Below are 5,541 nucleotides of genomic sequence, written 5' to 3' on the forward strand. Positions count from 1 at the left end.
GAAATATATAAAAATAAAATACAAATCTGAGACATAAAACAAAAAATTCCATCATGCGACTCAAAATAAAAAGCATCTTGGTTAATAAAAAGTGATATTTCAATATCTCAAGAAGTCTTTGATTAGAGCTATAGCAGAAGGCTTTTCTGCCACCCTTCAGTGAAAGGCCAGGTTCAGTCTTACTGACTGTAGATGGGATGTACTTTAGGCCATCAGCCTCCACCCCCACCTACACGGGCCCCCCCTCCCCCCTGTGCACCTGCCCCCCCATGCACCTGCACCTGGCCCCCCCACGCACCTGCTCCCCCACGCACCTGCCCCCCCATGCACCTGCTCCCCCTGCGCACCTGCGCCCCCCCACCCACCTGCCCCTCCCCCAACCCCCATGCACCAGCACCTGCCACAGCCGGGAGAGACTGAGGCCGTGAGCTGTGGAAGGTGAGCAAAACACCCCCTCCTGTCTGAGGGCCACCCTGAGAGAAGACCCCGTGGGTGGGGGATAACTCCCACAGCCCTTCATCACCTGCCTTGTCCACCAGGGGGGCCGCAGGGGTGTGGGCAGGTGTGACGAGCCTGGCGCTCAGCAGAGATGGGTTCTATGTTCTGGCTGAGTGTGCAAGAGACCTTCTGGCTCCTCACCGTCCTTCTCTGCCCCATAGCGGTGGGGACATGGATGTGGGGGGACGGGGCACAGGGGGCAAGAGAGTAGGAGGAGGGCCAGTATGGGTGGGGGAGGGGCTTGGATATGTGGGGGAAGCACGGGGCGGGGGCGGAAACGTGGAGGGCAGTGGGGTGCTGTCTTCCCTGCTCGTGGGCCCTTGTGCAGGGATCACTTCCAGGAGGGTGCAGGCAGATGCTAACTCCCTGAGGAGGGAAGCTCAGAGAGGATCTGAGGGGGCGCGGGCTCGCAGCCACTCCCCCCCCCCCATGCCTTAGCCCTCAGGTTCACCCGTCCTGGGGCTCATGCCAGGTCTGCCCCAGCCCAGTGCCCTGCTGCTCCCAAGCCAGGCCCTGGAAGGACGGATGCCCCGGTCCCAGAGACGACGGCATCCTCCTCCTGTGCCTGGGTCTCAGCTGGAGCGAATAACTGAGCGCAGACTCAGTGCTGCTTGGGGGGAGGTGGTGTTTGTGGGCTCTGCCCTCCTGCTGCCTGCAGATAATGACCCTGGCCATCAGGCTGAGTCTCGGGGACGGGTCTCCAGGAAGCCAGCGAGCCTGAGAGAGCGGCCGGGGGCTCTCCATGCCTCTGAAGGGGAGCGAGGCCACCGTCTCCAGTCCCTGAGCACGGCCCCTGCCCCAGCTGCCCGGACAAGCCCCCCAGAGGGCTCCCGAGCTGCAGGCTGGTGGGATTAGGGCCTGCAGACAAACAACGGTTCCTCTCCGGGGCTGGACAGGCCCACGCAGACACAACAGATGTCACCTGGCCTGGCCTCCAGGAAGTCCTGGCGCCTGGCTGCAGCTGGTCCCTGGCTTCTGGTCACCGGCAGGGCTGTGCGAGGCCCAGACTGACCGCTGGGAAGGGAAGGACGTGTGCGGTCCCTTCGCCGGCTGTGTGAGGGACACCCCGGCGTCACAAGTTGTGTGCCAGCCCCGAAGGTGCCTTCTGCTCGCTGCACTATGCCCAGTGCTCAGACTCGAAGCTTTTAATGCCGTGACACCAGCGACTGAATGCAAAAGTCCCAAGGCAAGGGGACAGTAAGAGTTCCCAGCTGAGTCCAATGGCTTCAAAGGGCCACAGGACCCTGGGGCTGGGGACAGACAACCCCCGTTTTCTCTCTCTGACTGGTCCCCTGTCTCCACTCCACCCCTGGAGGGGTCTGCAAACTCCATCTAAAGCGGTAGGCACCAAATCAGGCCCTGCCTGGCCCTGAAGCCGTGTGTCCCTGGCCCAAGCCCACCTGACCCGCTGGACGCTCCCTAGACCTGACACATTCCTCAGGGGGACTCTCGCCCCGTTCCTCTCCCCTCCCTAAGAGATACAGCAAATTTTGTCATCCTTAATACGGCTTCCTGGTTTAAAACATTTCAAGCAGAGCCAAGGGCAGATGGTGGGATCAAGGTCTCCCCGCCCCCAGTTCCCATATGCAGAGGCCACCATGGAGACCGCACAGTGTGGGGGAGTCGGAGGGGCTGTGAGTTCACTTTGAATATCACGGAGATATCCCTGCGCCAGCCCAGGACGCTGCCACATTGTGCCTGAGGCTGCAGACGGTCCAGCTTCACTCTGGGGCGCCCTTGCGTGGACCCACGTTCAGGCTGTTTCTAGCTTTGCCCTTAGGAGCAGGGCAGCGATGGAAATCAGGCCGTGCACGGTCACCCATGTGGACGTTCCCACAGGACGGATCCCAGGAAGGACACGGGCTGGCGGGACACAAGCCTTTATAAGGCTGACAGGCACTCCCCACCCCAAACTGCAAACTCCCTTTCTGGGGTAAGCGGGTGCCTGTCTCTCTGCCCGTCCCCTCCTGACCCTTTTCCAAACTGCCTAGCTTCCCCAGGGGGAAAGTACTATCTCTGGGCGGCGTGTACCCTCACTTCTCTGATTACGGGTGGACATCAGCATCTTTCCGCAGACAGCCATTCCTGCTTCCTTTGGCAAACGCCCAGACCGCCTGACCCGCTTCTAGGAGGTTGCGGCCTGGGCCTTACTAACTCATGAGAGTGCTTCCTTGGCGGGGAGGGGGTCAGCCCAGTGGTGGGCATGTGAGTTACAAAGTCGTCCCCAGTTTGTCACACATCCTTGACTTAAAAGGCTATTTCGGGGCACCTGAGTGGCTCAGTCGGTTAAGCGTCCTACTTCAGCTCAGGTCATGATCTCACAGCTCATGGGTTCGAGCCCCGCGCTGGGCTCTGTGCTGACAGCCCAGAGCCTGGAGCCTGCTTCGGATTCTCTCTCTCTCTGTCCCTTTAAAATGAATAAATATCAAAAAAAATTTTTTAAAGGCTATTTCTATGCAAAATGTCACAATTTGTAATTTAATTAGAGTGATAAACTCTTTTCTTAACTGGTTTCTGCTTTTGTATCACGTTGAGAAAAGCCTTCCTCATCTTGAGACTATTGAAGTCTCCTGTTTTCTTGGAATGCTTTTGTGGTTGTGATTTTTTTGCAGTCATGATTCTGGGCCAGAAGAAATTTATTGTGGAGGTAGGAGTCCGATATTTTGTTTTGTTTTGGTTGTTTGCAGATGGCTGCCAGTTGTCCCAAACCCTTAATTAAATAATGCCCTTTTCCTCGTGGCTTTTGAATGCCAAATAATCGCATGCTGAATGATGACAGAAACCTCTGATCTGTGTGTGTGGTGAACTGCCCATAACAAAACGTTCCGGTTGGTTCTCTGATGGTCTGCCCTCCGGGAGGACTATAGCCTTCTGTTCCAGAACTTTCCAGAACCTTCTGCTTAGTCATCTTTCTTTCTTTTTTATTGTGGTGAAGTACATATAACATAAAATTTACCGTTTTAACCATTTTTAAGGCTACCTTCCGGGGGCATCAGTACATTCGCGTCTTTGTGAAGCTATCACCACCACCTATTTCCTGAACCGTTTTCATTTTCCCAAACTGAAATTCTGCACCCCTTAAACACCCCTCCCCCTCCCCAGCACCCACAATCCTGCTTTCCTTCCCTGTGGTCTGAGCCCTCCAGGGACCTCATGGACGTGGACTCCCAGTGTTTGTCCTTTTGTGACTGGCTTATGTCGCTCAGTGTCCTCTTGAAGCTGGAGCCAGGCCTTCCTTTTTAAGGCCAAGTAATACTCCGCGGGCTCAGCCATTCGGCCATCAGAGGACGTTTGAGTGCTGCCACCTTTTGGCTACTGTGAGTAACGCTGCTGTGAGTGGAGACTTAACACGGCTGTTCGGGTGTTTGCTCAGAAGGGGAAATCCTGGATCATACAAACATTCTGGATTTAAGGTTTCGAGGCCATAATGTTTCCCACAGCAGCTACACCATTTCACATTCCCCCCAAGAGTGCACAGGGTTCCAATTCCTTCACGTCCTGGTCAGCACTCATTTTATCTGTCTGCCGATCTTTTCCGATAGTAGCTTCAACCAGAGGTGGCGTCTCGTGAGTTGTGACGTGCCCTGCCCTGCCCTGCGACTAACGACGCTGAGCACCTTCTTTGGGGACACGTCTGTTCAGCACTTCCAGGCTATTATTCTTGCATCTTTATTCCCTACCTGGACTTTAGAACTGGTTGATGTAGCTTTAAAACAACATCTTGTGGCTGCTTTTGCTGAGTTGTATTCGATGTACAGATCAGTTTGGGTGGGACTGTGGCCCCGCTCACCCTGCTTGCTTTCTCCGCTCTCCTCTGGGTTCCTGGCTCCGTGTACCTCATTCTTTCCACCCCCTCCCTGTGGCTCCAAGTACTCCCATACCTGATGGTGCCTAAAACCACCCTCTAGCTCAGTCCTCAACTCCCAAATGCTGCCGCACAGCTCACCTGCTTGTCCTCTAGGCTCTGCACCCCTGTGTCACTCTCTCAAGGGCTGACCCCTGCACGTCTGGTCCCAGGCTGGCCAGGTGACCGCTGGGAACCACCCTTGCCTCCCCCCTCCCTCACCTTGGAGGAAGTCAGGATCCTGGGAGGAGACAGACACAAAGAGAGAAAAGGACTTTTATGAAGGGCCATTTCCCAAGGTGTGTACAAGGGGCAGGTGAAGCTCTGGGTAGGGGCTCCTCCCAGAGCCCTGAGAGGGAAGGAAAAGCGACCCTGGGCAGGGGCTGGGGCCTCAGGGAGAGAGCAGGTCTGTGCCCAGCAAGGAGCTGGGGAAATTCCCCAACCTCTGGGCCGGGGGCCAAACTCACCCGGAAGCCAGAGGGCGTGGGGGATGGGGCCACTGATGTAGTCCGGAGCCCAGGGCGGGAAGCGGCGGGAGGACGGCAGGTCTGGGGGGCAAACCGGAATACCCTGTCCAACCTCTTTCCTCTCCTCCTTCCCCACCTTCTCCAGCCCAGGGCCTCTGGTTCGATTCCCCACCCACTCCTTTCGGCACCCAGAGTTCTCTAACACCCTGATCTGGGCAGGTCTCGGCTGGCATCAAACCCTCGTGCGGCGCCACGTTGTCCTTGGGATGAAGTCCAAACTCCTTGCCCACCCACATGCGGGTCCCTCCCCTGGCCTGCTCCCCCTCACCCCGGACCTCTCCCCTCCGGTGCTCCCCGCAGGGGTCCTGTGCCGCGGGCCGCCCGCCCCCTCCTAGCCCCGCCCACTGCGGTGGGTTTCCACCCTGTGTGCCCCTCCTCTCGCTCCCACGCCCAGGTCAGGGCCTGGTGACCAAGAGGGCGGCAGACGGCACAGGTGCAGGGCGGGTGGGCGCCGTCGCGACAGTGAACGCCCAGCGGCTGCGGCCGTCCCACAGCCCAGGCCGCCCAGCGCAGCGCCCCCACGGCGTCGCCCCGGCCTTCGGCGGCTCACCTTCGTTCAAGGCCCTCCCCGCACCTGCAAGGCAGGCTGCCGGCAGGGCCGTCCCCCCGCGAGGCGTCTCCCACGCTGCCCCCGCCCTCCCCCGTCTCCCAGCTCCCGGGCCACGACGCCTC

This window comes from Panthera leo, chromosome B3 (genome assembly GCF_018350215.1).
Source record: "Panthera leo isolate Ple1 chromosome B3, P.leo_Ple1_pat1.1, whole genome shotgun sequence".
Classification (NCBI taxonomy): Eukaryota; Metazoa; Chordata; class Mammalia; order Carnivora; family Felidae; genus Panthera; species Panthera leo.